This window comes from Macaca nemestrina, chromosome 8, assembly GCF_043159975.1.
Source record: "Macaca nemestrina isolate mMacNem1 chromosome 8, mMacNem.hap1, whole genome shotgun sequence".
In the NCBI taxonomy this organism is placed as follows: domain Eukaryota; kingdom Metazoa; phylum Chordata; class Mammalia; order Primates; family Cercopithecidae; genus Macaca; species Macaca nemestrina.
This window is the reverse complement of record NC_092132.1, coordinates 120,152,842-120,170,195: the sequence shown is the minus strand read 5'-3', so window position 1 is coordinate 120,170,195 and position 17,354 is coordinate 120,152,842. Positions and strand designations below refer to the sequence as shown.

The following is a 17,354-nucleotide window of genomic DNA, read 5'->3' as shown; positions in this document are numbered from 1 at the left end:
GAGGCCGGGCACAGTGGCTCATGCCTGTAATCCCAGCACTTTGGGAGGCCGAGGCGGGTGGATAACCTGAGGTCGGGAATTCCAGACCAGCCTGGCCAATATGGTGAAACGCCGTCTCTACTAAAAATACAAAAAGCCGGTGTGGTGGTGGATGCCTGTAGTCCCAGCTACTTGGGAAGCTGAGGCAGAAGAATCGCTTGAACCCGGGAGACGGAGGTTGCAGTGAGCAGAGATGGTGCCACTGCACTCCAGCCTGGGCGACAGAGCGAGATTCTGTCTCAAAAACAAACAAAACAAAACAAAACAAAACAAAACAAAACAAAACAAGACAAAACAAAAAAAAATGCTATGAGATAAAAAGAGCTCATCTTTGTTTCTATTAAGAGAGCATTGTTGTTGCTATTAACTGTTTATGTTTCCATTCATTTTTGTATGAATATTTTGACATATGTGATATTATATGTAGCTTGCCATTTTTTTCTAGGATTTTTTTCAATTCACAGCGTTCATCTTGACTAATATTCAATATTATTTTTATTCTTTTATAGGCAGTACTAAATACACAAACATACACACACGCATCTCCTTAAACTTCATAGCTAGAAGGGAAATACTGGTAAAATGGTTCACAGAATTTAAATTTTCATTGTCCCATCAAATAGCCCTTAAAATTATCAATTTATATTTAAAAGAAAGAGAATAAAAGTACTTTATTTTCTATGTACTGCTAATACTAACTTACAGAATTTCCCAATGTTTGCCAAATTTATAAAAACCAATTATTATCATTGAGATTTTAGTTTGTGTTATCCTTATCATCAGTGAAGTTGAATAACTTTTCATATTTTTATCATGTTTTTTTGTCTTGTTCTGGAAATTACCTGTTTATTACAGTTTGCCTTTTGGATTTGGGGGTTTTAACTTTTTATTAACTTATTAGAATATACATGGTCATATATATGGTTTTTTATATATATATATGGCTTATATATATGGCATATATGTGTGTGTGTATGTATATAAAACAAGTTTCTTGCCACATTTTCCTTTTCCTGTTTCAGTTTGCCTTGCAGTGATTTAAAAGATTTCTGTGCTCAAATGTCTCAAACATATTAATCTTTTCCTTTATGATTATTGTGATACTTAACACTATAATTATAGATAACTCTTCTTTAATTCATGTATTTGAGTGATATGTATTTTTAATCAACTAAGGTATAATTTACATACAATAAAATGCACATTTTAAACATGTAGTTCAGTGAGTTCTGACACAGATATATGCCTATTTAGCCAATTTCCTAATCAAGGTAGAGACTATTTCCATCATCGCAGATGCCCTAGGCATCTGATAGCAAGTCAATCCTTGCTATTCCCTGCTCCAGTCAACCGCTGAATAGATTCTATAAGAATAGATTAATTTCACCTATTCTAGGATTTTATGTAAATGAAATCATGCAGTATGTACTATTTTATGTCTAATTTTTTCCCTCAGCATAGAGATTTTCAGATGTATCCATCCATGCTAGTGCATTTATCAGTAGCTCATTTCTTTTTATTTCTGAGTATTGTTCCATATTATGAATGTAGCAGTTTAGGAATACGTTCACCTGTTACTGGACGTTTGAATTGTTTTCAGTGTTTACTATTATGAGTAAAGCTGCTGTGAACATTTACATACAAATGTTTCTGTGAAATGTGTGTTTATTTCTCTTGGGAAAAGACCCAGGAGAGAGATTACTGAGATATATGGTAAGTAGATGTTCAATTTTATAAGAAATTGACAAACTTTCTGAAAGTGGTTGTACTATTTTACACCACGATCAGAAATAAATGGGTTCCAGATGCTTCAAATTATTGTCTTCACTTGGTATCACCTGTTTTTTTTTTTTTGTCATTCTAATAGGTGTGAAATGATTTCAATTTGCACTTCCTTGAAGATTAATAGAATTGAGCAGCTTTTTATGTGCTAATTGGCAATTTGTACATCATCTTTGGTGAAATGTCTGCTCAATTCTTTGTCTATTTACTTATTTATTTATTAGTTTTGGTATTATTGAGTTGTAAGAATCTACCATACATTCTAGATTTTAGTATTTTGTTGGATAGCATAATTTAAATTAAAATTTATGATTTAAAGTGTAACCATTTTTAAGTGCACAATTCAGAGACATTAATTACATTCACAATGTTGAGCAACCATCAGAACTACGCATTCCCAAAACATTTTATCACCCCAAACAGAAACTCTATAAACATTAAGCAATAACTCTACATTCTTCCCTCCTCCCAGTCCCTGCTACACTTTAATCTATTTTCTGTCCCAGTGAATTTGTCTATTCTAGATATTTCATGTCAGTGCAATCATACAATATTTGTGCTTTGATATCTGGTTCTTTTGCTTAGCTACATGTAATATCACACATGTCAAAATATTCATACAGAAATGAATGGAAACATAAACAGTTAATAGCAACAACAATGCTCTCTTAAATACAAACAAAGATGAGCCCTTTTTATCTCATTGCATTTTTTTGTTTTTAAATGTTTTTAAAGTTTATTCATGTTGTAGTATCTTTGAGAACTTTCTTTCTTTTTAATGGCTAAATTATATGCATATTATGTGAGATATATATGTATATTACATAACATGGATATAAATATCACATTTTGCTTATCCATTCAACATTTCGGTTGTTTCTGTCTTTTGGCTACTGTAATTAATGCTGCAAGGAACACTGGCATTCAAGTACTATACCTGTTTGATACTATACCTGTTTGAGTCCTTGTTTTTAATTCTTTTGGGTAAATACCTAAAAGTGGAATCGCTAACTCATATGTAATTCTATGTTTAGCTTTTTGAGGAATCACCAAACTGTTTTCCATAGTAGCTGTACCATTTTACATCCCCATCTGTAATGTATGAGGGTTCTAATTTCTTTACGTCTTCACCAACACTCATTACTTTACTTTGTTTTTGGATAATACCCATCTAGTGAGTATGAAGTGGTACTCATTGTGATTTTGATTTGCATTTTTCAAAGACTAGTGATGCTGTGCATCTCTTCACATGATTCTTGGCCGTTAGTATATCTTTATGGAAGAAATGTCTACTGAAGTCCTTTACCCATTTTTAAATTGGGTGGCTTGTTTTTTGTTATTGCATTATAGTAGTTCTTTACATATTTTGGATATTAAACTCTTATCAGATATATAGTTTGTAAATATTTCTCCCATTCTATAGGACATTTCTCACTTTCTTTATAATGTCTTTTGATGCATAAAAGTTTTAATTGTGATTATGTCCAAATTATCTATTTTTCCTTTCTTACCTAAGCCTTTGGTGTCAAAGCAAAAAATTCATAGCAAATCCAATGTTATAAATATTTACATTATTATGTTTTCTTCCATGAGATTTATGGTTTTTAACTCATACATTTAGGTCATTGATCCATTTTGAGTTACTTTTTGCATATGTTGTGGGAGTTAGGGATCCCACTTCATTCTTTTGCATGTGGAAATTCAATTGACCTAGCACCATCTTTTAAATGTTCTACTATTTCCCCATTGAATGAACTTGATGACCTTGCCAAAAATTTTTGAACATAGATAAATGAGTTTAATGATATCTTTTGAAAAGCAAAATTATTTAATATTGCTGAATTTCTGTTTCTTATTATTTTTTAACTTTTGGTTAGTGCTATTTACAAAAAATAGAGTCAAAGTAATCTTTCCATACAAAAATTTATACATTCTCCTTTGTTCTAATTTTTATTTACAATGTGAAATGGAAATCAAGGCCCATTTTCTTTCGTATGGATGTCTGTCCTCCCAATGTCATTTATTGAAAAGATTATTTGAAGATTATTGGAAAAATTATTCAATTATGGTGATGGCTTTGTTGAAATCAATCATATATGTACAGGTGTATTCTGGACTTTTGTATTTTTTTCATTGATTTAGATGTCTGTGTTTACACCAATAGCATATTGTTAATTATAAGCATTTTATTGTAAGTCTTGAAATCAGGTAACTAATAAAAACCCTCTAATTTTGTTCTTTTTAAAACAATATTGACACATAATATTTGTCAATAAATATGTACATGTGATATTTTGTTGCATGCATAGAATAGGAAATGATCAAGTCAGGGCATTTAGGGTATCCGTTATCTTGAATATTTATCATTTCTATGTGTTGAGAACATTTCAATTCCTCCCTTCTGGATATTCTGATATATACAAAACATTGTCATTAGCTATAGCCACCCTATTCTGCTGTCAAACATTGTAACTTATTCATTCTATCTAACTATATGTTTGTGCCCATTAACTAATCCCTCTTCATCCTTCCTGCCACATGTTTCCCAGGCTCTGGTAACTTATTATTCCACTCTTTACCCCTATGAGATCAACTTTTTGAGCTTCCACATATGAGTGAGAATGTGTGATATTTGTCTTTCTGTGCCTGGCGTATTTCATGTAACATGGTGACCTCCAGTTCCATCCATGTTGCTGCAAATGACAACATAGCGTTGTTTTTTTTTTGTTTGTTTTTGTTTTTGTTTTTTGTGGCCAAATATTCTATTGGGTATACATACCACATTTACTTTATCCATTCATCTACTGATGGACACTTAGGTTGATTCTATGTCTATTCTATGAATAGTACTGCAATAAACAGGTGGGTGCAGGTGTTCCTTTGATATATTGTTTTTCTTTGCTTTGGATAATTACCCAGTAGTGGAATGGCTGGATCATATAGTAGTTCTATTTTTAGTTTTTTGAGAAGTCACCATATTGTTTTCCATAGTGGCTATGCTAATGTGTATTCCCACCAATAGTCTACAAGAGTTCACTTTTCCTTTCATCCTTGCCAGCATCTGTTATTTTTCAAAATGTTTTGGCTATTCTCTGATCTTATCAACTTGCCAACATTTAACATAAATCTCGCTGAGATTTAATAGTTATTGTGTTTAATCTATAAATCAGCTTTAGGAGAATGAATGCCTTCATATTGTCTTATAATTTATAAAATGAATATTTGCTCCATTTATTTATTTAGATATGCTTAGTTTCTCTCAGTGATACTTTCTAGCTTTTATTGTAGAGATATTGCACAATTTTATTATTTTCTTTTTGTTTTCTCATGAATACTATTTAAGAAATTTCATGTCTCTACTAAAAATACAAAAAATTAGCCGGGCGCGGTGGCGGGCGCCTGTAGTCCCAGCTACTCAGGAGGCTGAGGCAGGAGAATGGCGGGAACCCGGGAGGCGGAGCTTGCAGTGAGCCGAGATCGCGCCACTGCACTCCAGCCTGGGCAACAGCGTGAGACTCCGTCTCAAAAAAAAAAAAAAAAAAAAAAAAGAAATTTCATTTTCAGTTACTTGTTGCTAATAGGAATACATTAATTTATATATATTTATATATATAAATATATATAGCTAAATTTATGTATTACATAGCTAAATTTATTTATTACTTCTAGCGGATTGTTTTTGGTAAATCTTTAGATATTCTTCATAGGCAGTTAGGTCAAATGCAAGCAAAAGTTTTCTTTTCTTCCTTCTTTTCTTCCACAAAGTTTATGACTTCTTTTGTTTGTCTTATTGCACTTTATGGGACTTTTAATACAATACTAAATAAAAGTAGTGAGAGTAAATATCCTTACCTTATTGTCAATTTTAGGGATTCATTTGTTTTCAACATTAAGTATGGTGTTAACTGTAGATTTTTTTGTACATGCTGTTGATAGTATTGAGGAAATTTCCTTCCATTTCTAATTGGTCTGTTTGTGTGCCTTGAAGAAGTGTTAAAGTTTTCCAGATAAATCTTTTATGATTTATTAATCTTGATTTTTTGAGAATTAAGGAAAATACATTAAGGTCTCCTAATTCCATTAACCTTTCCTTACACTGTCAACATTTTTATATATATATATACATACACACACACACATATATATGTATATTTATATATATTTGTGCATTATGTTCAGCATATATATGCACAAATATTTATAAAATTTATGTCTTTATTATAGAATATATTTTCTCAATAAAATACTATTGCTTTTTGAATAATTTTTAAATAATTTTTAATACTTCTAATAAGTATGGTATTAATACTATACATTTCTGTCTCTTTTTGTTTCTCTCTCTGGCATCTGTTTCCAACTTCTTTTTAATTCAACATTTCTTATAGACAGTATTCCTTTTATTTAATCTGAGACTTTTTTCTTTTAATATATGCTTTAGGTTTAATGTTAAAATTTATGAACATAATTAATATGTGTGGTATAATAGATACAATGAAAGAAAGAAAGGAACTTGGCACTGCAGAGATAGAGAACACACAGCTTTTCAAGAACAAATAGAACATATAAAAATAGATCAAGAATTATGCCTGCAGAAAAATTCCAATTAATTCCTAAAGCAAAATTAATATAGTCCACATTCCCCGAATATAATGTAATAAAATTAGAAGTTTAATACAGCTCTGTAGGTAAAACTTCAGAAATGATTCTCTAAATAAATTGTGGTATAAAGACAAAGTCTAAACTAAAATTAACAACTATCTTAATGCTAAAAGCCATTAAAGGCAGCATCTTTCAAGAGCTATATTATCTTGCCAAAATGGTACTGAGCTGCAAAGTTATAGCATAAAAATGCATATACTTTAAAATAAATAAATAAAGCTAATAAATTATGCATGTGAAGTAAAAACCTAGAAAAGAAAAAAGTAAGAAAAATAAAAGGAATTACTAGAGATAAACACAGAAACTAATTAAATTGCAAACAGAAATAAAAAGTAAAGATGATCAAGACAATTAAAAGCAAACTCTTTAAAATTATCAAAGAGGTGGCCAAACTTGGATACTTTCACCAGTTAAAAATACAAACAAATAATGGCAGGAATGAGAAAATAAATACCATTCTAGATATAGAGGCAACCTTGTACTAGTCCATTCTCACACTGATATAAAGAACTACCTGAAACTGGGTAATTTATGGAGAAAAGAATTCCAATTGACTCACAGTTCTGTAGGCTGTACAGGAAGCATGGCTGGGGAGGCCTCAAGAAAGTTAAAGTCATGGTGGATGACAAAGGAGATGCAGGCACATCTTACCATGGTGGAACAGGAGAGAGAGCAGAGAGGAAAGAGCTACACACTTCTAACCAACCAGATCTCATGAGAACTCACTATCACGAGAACAGCAAGGGGGAAATCTGCCCCCATGATCCAACCACCACCTCCCACCGGGTCCCTCTCCCAACACTGGGAATTAAATTCAACAGGAGATTTGGGTGATGACACAGAGCCAAACCATATCAAACGTAAGTATGGTTTATGTTATAAATTAAGCATCTTAGTAAGAATTATTTGCTAGTGACACAAATGACAAAAGTTCACCTAAAGAATAGCAGAAATATTGATAGTGTCAGGTGAAATATTGAGAGTTTATTGCCCACCATAAAGGGAAATCAGGCGCAGGCTGTTTTTCGGTGAGGCTGACTGTACCTTTATAGAGATAACTTCTTTGTTATGTAATGTTTTTCGACTGACATAAAGAAATAGAATTTTTTCAAATAATTTTATGAGATAATATAACTCTGATATCAAGATTTAACAAAGAAAGCACAGACAAGAAAGCTAGTGAATACAGATATGAAAATTATAAATAAACTATTAGCAAATTAATTTCAGGAATGTGTTAGCAGACTAATATTAATACATTATACCCAAAAGGCGTACACTGAGAGTACAAAAGTATTTCAAATTATGAAACATGTGCATTAATTTAATTAGTACATTAACAAAGGAGAACAGTGAGTAAACATCTCAATATGGATGAATAAATCATTTGATTCATTACAATATTTGTTACTGACTCAGAAGGAAGAAGCTCTTAGTAAGCAAGTTATAGAAATACATTCTTGGAACTGACTTTAAAAAATCTACCAGAAGCCTTAAGAAAACTGCATAAATAATAATGAAATATTTTAAGTGTGGTAAGTTTAACAATGTCCCCTCCCCGCAACAGTGTCTTAATTCCCGGAACTTGTGAATGTGTTACTTTACGTGTTAAAAGAGACTTTGCAGATGTGATTAAGTTAAGAACCTTGAGAGTAAAAGATTGTTCTGAATTATCTGGGTGATAGGAATTTAGACAGAGGTGAAGGCAATGTGATGATGGAAGCAAGCAAGAGGTTGGAGCGTTATGAAGAAGAAACCTTGATCCAAGGAATGCAGGTGGTTACAGCAGCTGATAGAGACAAGGAACAGATCCTCCCTTGCAGAAGGGAGAGCATGTTCCCCTCAGAAGGAACCAGCCCTGCAGACACTTTGATTATAGCCCTGTACATCACATTCTGACGTCAGACCTCCAGAACTGTAAGGAAATACAGTTGTGGTGGGTTAAGTTACACAGTTTGTGGTAATATGTTATAGTGGTATCAGGAAAGCTAATACAAGGATAATCGGCAGTAAATCAGAAATAAGAAAAGGATCCCAGTACCATGTCAATATTGATGTTTGTTGGAGATGCTATACCATGCAATGAAATAAAAGTAAAATATGTGTGTGTGTGTGTATATACACATACACACATATATATAGACACATATGCAAACACATATATATACACACATGACAAAGATAAAGTTATTGTCCACCAAAATAAAAAAAATCATCAATAATCAATTAAAAAACTATAAGAACTCATAAGAGTCCAGGAAAGTAGCCAGAATAAAATAAATCAATATTAAAAAATCAATGGCTTTCTTATACACCAGCAATGACGAATTTAAAATGTAATAGGAAAATGAGTCCATTTAGAGCAGCCACAAAGCTCATTAAATACTTATGGTTAGGCCTGACAAGAAAACTCGTGAAACTTATTTAGAAAATAGAAGTCTATTGAAGGTCATAACACAGGCCTTGAAAAAAAGAAAAAGTTATACTATGTTCTTGGTTAAGAAATATTCAGTATTTGAAAGCAGTAAACTCTCCCCCAAATTATTCTGCTTGTTAAAATTAATCTGAAAATTAAACTCTAAATATAATTTCTGAGGAATGTATAGGATTACTTTAAATTCATTATGGAAAAAATATTTGCAAAACACTAAGACAACATTTGACAGGAAGACCCGTAAGAAACTAATCCCAACAATTATCAAAGCATATTATAGAATTATAGCAATTTAAACAGTGTGGTTATTGCAGGAAACAGTAAGAAAATTGATGGTATGTAATATAGAGTTCAGAAATATTCATGTTTTTATATGATTCAACTTATAAAAATGGATGGACTATATCACATTGATATTTGACAATTGATTATCAATCTGGAAAGTTTTATTTAGCTCTCTGTATAACCTCACTAGAAATAATGTACTACGGGTGGGTTAAGAAGCTAAATACTGAACAAGTCTCTGAAATTTTAGAAGAAAACACATGCAAATATTACATATCTTGGAACTGTAATGCTTTTCTAATTATAATACAAATCTAAACGTGACGAGAGACATAATCAGCAAACTCAACTGCACATGAATTATAAATTATGTGTGGTTAAACAGATGGAAAGAAAATATTTGCACCATCTATGAAAAATAAAGCATTAATCTTAAATACATTAGAATCCTACAAAAAAACAAGAAAGAATAAATAGGTTAATAGAAAAATAAGCAAAAGATTTGAAACAATTTACACACACACATACACAAATACAGATGTCAACATTGGTAGTATTTACATTAGATTAGCAAAAATATAAATAAATGATAAACAATTAAGTACTGCCAAGGTGTTCTGGTTATAATTTACTGTGTAACAAATTACCCCTAAATTAACAGCTTTAAGCAACAAATGTTTATTACCTCATTGTTTCTGTGGATCAGGAGTCTGAGAGGTGCTTGGCTGGGCATTCCTCACTCAAGGCCTCTCATCAGGTTACAGTCAAACTGTTGGCTGGGGCTGCAGTCACCCAGGACTCTCCTGGGTCTGGAGGAGCCATTTCTAAACTCACTCACCTGGCGCTGGTGAGGCTGCAGCTTCTTGTGGAAGGCTGGACTGAGTGTCTCAGTTCCTTGGGTGTGCCATGCCACATGGGCCTGTCTATAGGAAAGCTCACAATATAGCCATCTTGATTCCCCCAGCATGAGAAGAAGGAAGAGAGAAGGAAGGGGAGAAAGAGAATGTGTGTTTGTGTGTCTGTGTCTGTGTGTGTGTGTGAGAAAGACAATGTGTGTGTGTGTGCGTGTGTGTGTGTATGAGAAAGAGAGAGAGTGAGAATGCGTCTCTGTGAGAGAGAGAAAGAATGAGAATGTGTGTGTGAGAGAGAGAGAGGCAGAGAGAGACAGAGGGGAAGAGAGGGAGGGAGAGGGTAAGGCAATGTGTGTTTGTGAGAGAGAGAGGAGGAAAGATGGGGAAGAAGGGAGAGAGAATGAGAATGTGTATATGTATTTGCATGTGTGTGAGCGAGAAGGAGAAGGGGAGAGTGAGAGTTAGATTATGTGTGTGTGTGAAACAGGGAGGGAGAGACAGAAGTGAGAAAAAGAGAGAGAGAATGTGCGTGTGAAAGAGGAGAGGGGCAAGAGAGAATGTGAGCAAGAGAGAAGGAGAGATAGGAAGGGTAGAGAGGGAAAGAGAGAATGAACGTGTGTGTAAGTATGTGTATGTGTATGTGTGAGCAAGAAGGAGAGGAGAGAGAATGAGAATGAGATTATGCATGTGTGTGTGTGAAAGAGAGAGATTCCTGCCAATGAAAGAGAAAGAAAATGCGTGTGTGTGTGTGTGTGTGTGTGTGTGTGTGTGAGAGAGAGAGAGAGAGAGAGGGGAGAGAGAGATGAGTGAGAAGAAGGGGGGGGAGAGAGAGAATGTGTGTGTGAGAGAGAAGGAGGGAGAAAGAGAACGTCTGTGTTAGAGAAAGAGAGAGGAAGAGAGATGGGAAGGGGAGAGAGAGAAAGGGAAAGAGAGAATGAAAATGTGTGTATGTATGCATCTGTGTGTGAGAGAGAGGAGGAAGGAGGGAAAGAGAATGTGTGTGAGAGAGACAGAGAGAGGAGGGGGTAAGGGTGAGAGACATAAAGGTAATGTGTCTGTGTGAGAAAAGGGAGGGGTGGGGGGAGAGAGAATGAGAATGTCTGTATGTATGCCTATATGTGTGTGTGAGAGAGAGGGAAGAGGGGGGTGGAGAGAAAGAGAGAGAGAGAGAGAGAGAGAAATTTGGAAGCCACAGTCTCTTTATAGCATTCTGTCACAGAGATACTCTATTGGTTAAAAGCGAGTCAGTAAATCTAGTCCACACTCACGGAAAGGGGATTACACAGTATATGAATATTGAGATGCGGGGACCATCGAGACCCATTTTAGAAGCTTCATGATCTTCACTGGTAAATAGGCTATTGGAATTAAGCCAGAGAGCAGTTTGGTATTACCCACCAAAGCTTAACGGGCACAAACCCTGAACAAAATTCCTGAAAGTTTTCTTTATAAATCTGTTCCATAGACATACTTGCACAAGTGTTTAAAAATTCATACGTAAGAATGTTCCCTGAAGAACTGTATTAGTGAAATTGAAGCTCCCTCAATTCTAAATTACTGTTAAACAAATATGGTTCAGTGTATCTAGGAATTTGGTGCGATTGTTGGAGAGAAAGAGGTAGAGTTATGTACTGAGAAGGAAAGTGTATTAGCTGTGTTTCTTTTTTAAAATTAAATATATTTTTAGCTTATTAAGGAATAATTGATATACACAAAATTACACACAATTAATGTATACATCTTGATCAGTTTGGATATAGGCATACACCATGATACTATCACCATAGCCAAGGTACTAAACATGTCCATCACTTCAACAAATTCAATGTGTCCTTTTGTGTGTGTGTGTGTGTGTGTGTGTGTGTGTGTGTGTGTGTGTGTGTGTGATGTGTTTTGGTAAGAATACTTAACATGAGATCTTCCCAGATTTAAAGTGTACAATACTGTATTGTTAACTATAGGTACTATGTTGAACAGCAAATCTCTATAACTTATTTATCTTGTATAATAGAAACTTTATACCTACTGAAGAATGACTCCCCCTGCCAATGGCAACAATCATTCTATTTTCTGCTTCTACGAGTTTGACTATTTTAGACACCTCATTTAAGTAGTATTATGTAGTATTTGTTCTTCTGTGACTGTCTAAGCCATATTGTTCAGTGACAAAAGACAAGTTATGAAACAGTGCTTTTACTCCAGGAGAATCTCATTATAAAAAAAATGAATAAATGCAAAAGTAAAAATAAAGTTAAAAATAGGAAAGTTTTTATATGGTTTTATTTTTAAAATAATATTTTACTTTATAAACTTGTAAAGTGAAACTCTTTTGAATAGAAAATTTATAATAAAATAACTTTTTAAATAAAAGAATATTTATAGGCATAAGTAGTTTTAAACAATTATGTTACTAAGAGTATTTTTACTTTAATTGGATCCTAAGAAACTTGACATGCTTTAAGTTCAGATAAACATTATTCCAGATATAGATATTTTTCTTTTACTAACTTGATATCAGTTAGAAATTGTACAATCTGAGATTATGTCTCATATCTATAGTAAGCTTAAGTTCAAATAGTGGAAAAAATATGTTCTACAAAGTCATAGATAATATAATTTATATTAATATATCATTTATTACATGTGATATATGATATATAATAATATATCATATATTATTATATGATATAATAATTATATCATATAATTATTGATATAATATATATGATTTATTATATATCAGATATTATATATCATATATTATGATATCTTATATTAGTATCATTTATATCAATAGGATTTTTATGAAAATCTCTGTAGGACAATAAGTTGATGGATCATTAAATATAGGAGAACAGCTCAATGGATTTTCCTTCTGATTAAAATAATAATAATAATAATAAAAGTAAGCCAGTCAAGTTGTATGACAAAAGTTGTTATATACTCTTTCCTCTTTTATCTATTTATTAGTTTTACTATTTAGGTTTCTGTTTTGTTGTAATACAAATATTCTAAAACAAGTAATGTTATTCAAATATAAACAAAAATCTCACAAATTATAGATATATATTTTTTTAAAAGACAAAACCTCAATTACTGTAGCACCAACCTAATAACTTGATGCGATTTCATATAGTGCCCATATCCTGTAACTTACAGTCAGGAGAGACTGAATACCACCCACATACACGAAACACCTTCATGCACCCTGCTGGCCACTACCCTACTGAAAAACAGTGTCCTAATTTCCAATGCAATACATTTGAAATGTATATGAACAAATTCATACTAAACGTGTTCTTCTGTGCCTGATTCCTTTTTCTCAGTATTCGGTTTGGAAGGTTAACTTATGCCAAGTGATTATTTATCCACACCACTACAGTCAATGGACAATTTGTGTTGTTTCAGTTTTTGGGTACTTGCAAATTATGATTCTGTGGTCATTCTTGATCTTGTCTTTTGGGACCCATATGTGTATCTGTTGAGTATATTCTTAGGAAAATGAGAGTATGCATAAGTTGTATTTCAGTGGATACTTTAAAACAGTTTCTAAAGTGATTCATCAACTTACTCTCAAACCAGTACCTTTCAGGGACTTCCTGTCCTCTCAGCACTTTCTACAAGGAATGTTTGTTTTTAAGCATTTCTGCTGATTATGTTGTGAAATCTCATTTGGTTTTAAGTTACATTTATTTTATCGTCATTGTTACTAACTTTTTACACAATTTTTCACCATTTTGATATTTTCTTTTTGAAGGAATTGATCAGCCCCTTTGCCATTTTGCTTTCAATTTTGTTTTATATCTTCCTCTCATTAGTTTATAGTGGATCTTTATATATTTGATGAATCACTTATCGGGTAGATATTACAAGTGTCTTCTACCACTATGTGACTTGCCATTTTACTCTCTTAGTAATGCCTTTTGTAAGACAGAATTTCTTTTTTTTTTTAATTCTTTTTTTTTTTTTTTACTTTAAGTTTTGGGATACATGTGCAGAACGTGCAGGTTTGTTACATAGGTATACATGTGCCATGGTGGGTTTGCTGCCCTATCAAAGCATCATCTAGGTTTTAAACCCTGCATGCATTAGGTATTTGTACTAATGCTCTCCCTACCCTTGCCCCTCAACCCCCAAACTGAGAAGCCCAGGCATGTAATGTTCCCCTCCCTGTGTCCATGTGTTTTCATTGTTCAACTCCCACTTATGAGTGAGAACATGCAGTGGTAAAACAGAATTTCTTTAATGTAGCCCGATGTTCGCCTAGGTGAAAGGCATTAAGATATCCTTCTTTGTTACATTCTACTACCTGTATTGGTTTACTTTTTACAGTTAGATTTACAATGCACTTGGAACTGATTTTGTGTATGGAGTGAGGTAGAAATTAAGATGTATTTTTCCACATGAATAATAAATTGACCCAGTATAATTGACTAAAAATAATATCCTTTCCTCACTTCCACATAATGCCTTTTGTATCATAAGTCAGATGACCAGCTATGTGCTATTTTTTTTTTTTCTGGACTCTTGATTGTTTTTCAACGATCTCATTGTTCTCTGTCCACTAATGTAACACTGTCTTACATATTATATTTTATAATATTTTTGATACTAACTTTTGTAGGTATCCCAAATTTGTTCTTTAAAGTTATCCTTGCTATTCTTTGTCCCATGCATACTTATATGAATTTTACATTTATTTTTGTCAATTTCCATAAATGTTTGTCTGTTTTTATTTAAAAAAAAGTGTTTGTTAGTCATATTATTCAAATATTTTTGTATTTTTACTGTCTGCTTGATCTATGAATTACTAAGCAGGTATTAAAATCTCCCACTGTTATTGTATATCTGCCTATTTCTATTTTGATTTCTGCCAATTTTTCCTTTTTGTATTTTCAGGCTATACATTTAGGGGTATATAAATTTTAAATGATTATAGTTTCCTTTTATCATCATAGATTACCCCTCTTTCACTCTAGGAAAGTTCTAGATGTAAAAAATCACTTTGAGGTTCACCAACTTCCTTTTGGTTAGTGTTTTCATAGTATAAATCTTTCCATCCTTTAATTTGCAACCATTTCATATTCTTATATTTAGGGTGTGTCTCTTGTAAGTTGCCTTCAGTTGTTATTTTCATCTCAGTCTCACAATTATTGTCTTTTAATTTGAATATGTATTTCAGTTCTACTTATTTAATTATGACATACTTGAACGTGAATACATCATCATACTGTTGTTTACTATCCCATCAGTCAATTACTTAAAATTTATTTTACAAAAATGACTATACACAGTTAATTTTCTATTCTCATGTCCTAAAGTATAAATTGTAGTATAAATTATAACAAAGGAGACAAAAATAAAGGACTGTGATATCTCCGTAACCTGGGAGCTAAACTGGTATTCTTGATGAATTCTGTTTATTTCCATGATGATAATGAGATATGAGAGTACAGGACTGTCAGAAGGCCACAGTTAGAGGATGAATATTGCTGTTTTCAAGGATAATCTTGTACTGAAGTAAATGTTCTGCTTGAGTGTTTGTATTATTTGATAATAAATGTTGAATGAGCCTGACACAGGTCTGCGCATGAAGGCAAATTTATGTGTTCCGCAGTGTATGTTTAAACCTGCTAAGCAGGACGGTTCTATCCCTACCTTGGTCTCTGAATGCATATGCATCAGGTCCCCGGGACTCCTCTGGTCACTCCTGGCTAAAATCTTATGGTCACAAATTCACACACACAAAAAAAGATTTAATTGATACAGACATTTTTGCAGTCCCAAAGAAAACTCAGACTCTGACCCTGACCTTACATTCTATCTTTGTCCTTCTTAATTTGGGTCCTGTTGTGGGTGTTTCCATTAACTTGTGTGTTTCTAGGAGTTTTTCTCCACTCTCTCTTCACAGAGTGTTTCCCCCTCTTCCCTCCTCCACATTTTTTTTTTGAGATGGAGTCTTGCTCTGTCGCCCATGCTGGAGTGCAGTGGTGAGATCTCATCTCACTGCAACCTCCGCCTCCTGGGTTCAAGCAATTCTCCTGTCTCAGCCTCCTGAGTAGCTGGGGCTATAGGCATGTGCCACCACACTCGGCTAATTTTTTGTATTTTTAGTAGAGATGAGGTTTTGCCATGTTAGCCAGGATGGTTTTGATTTCCCGACCTTGTGATCCACCCGCCTCAGCCTCCCGAAGTGCTGAGATTACAGGCGTGAGCCACTGGGCTGGGCTCCCTCTTCCCTCTTCTTATTGTGCAGAGCCCACCAGGGTCAGAGTCAGGGAAAGGAGTAGAAGTCAGTGGGAGAGGAAGTTTTTCCCCTTGGCTTGTGTGATGTTTGGGGTCCTTTGGCTCTTTGGGTCTATCTGGTATTTAGAGTTTGCTTTCCTGTGGGTGCTTTCTTAGATTTTTCAGAGGATCCTACTAGAAACATTAAACTTACTGTCCTTTGACTCCTTAGACAGGGCGCTTCATTTTCTTCCAGGTGGCTGCTACTGCCTTAGCCTGTTTCTTTTCTTTTTCTTTTTTGTCTGATAAGTGATTTCACAAAGATGCTCTTAAAGTATTATTCCTCAGAAAAATAGCTACAATCACTTTATATTTATCAGGTTCCCGAACTTAGAGGTTGCAGAGCAACTTCTGTGAGTAATCCTGTTAATGTTCTTCTCTTTTGACTTCACAGGAAATACACTGTGTCCTTCTCGTGCTTCCCTGTTGTATAGAGAAGACGTTCATCTCAGGACCATTTCCTCCAAAAGGCCTTCTCATGAATTCCTGCTATCTCCAAAAACTTGTGTTCATTTGATGTTCATGAGTTGCCCTACTGATTCTGAGAATCTATCTGGAGATTTTTGCTGTATAGACCCACTCATAATAGGCTTTGGTATCAGTCATCATTTACATCCCGGCTCCTGAGTTGAAACTGCCAAATAATATCTTATTCATTCATTTATTCATGCATTCACGTATTCATTCATTCATGCACACATATATTTAATACATATTGATTACTTACTATGTGCTAAGCACTATTTTTGATGCTTTGGTTAGGGTAAAGAAAAGAAAAGACCCAAATCTGTGCCCTTTTTCTAGAGAGAGAGATAAACAAAAATTATAAGTAAGTTATATTGTATATGAGAAGCTGGTAAATGAATGCGGAAAACTAAAGCAGGGAAGAGAAACTGGAGATGGAGTGGGGATATGGAGACAATTTGAATAGAATGTCAAGGATGGCCTCACTGATCTGAGAGAAGCCCATGATCAGAGAGAAGACCCGTGTGTAAAGAGTGTTCCAAATGGATATAACA

At 33.6% G+C, this 17,354-nt stretch overlaps 1 long non-coding RNA gene across 2 annotated transcripts in view; it reads left to right on the top strand.

The window, feature by feature from the left end:
• The window catches only part of LOC105476605 (uncharacterized), a 62,039-nt gene extending 45,044 nt beyond the window's left edge, over nt 1-16,995 (top strand). For both annotated transcript variants that reach the window (XR_011606549.1, XR_011606548.1), the window contains exon 3: nt 16,730-16,995. This is a non-coding gene — a long non-coding RNA (uncharacterized lncRNA). The remainder of the gene's footprint in view (nt 1-16,729) is intronic.
• Nucleotides 16,996-17,354: the final 359 nt, after the last annotated feature.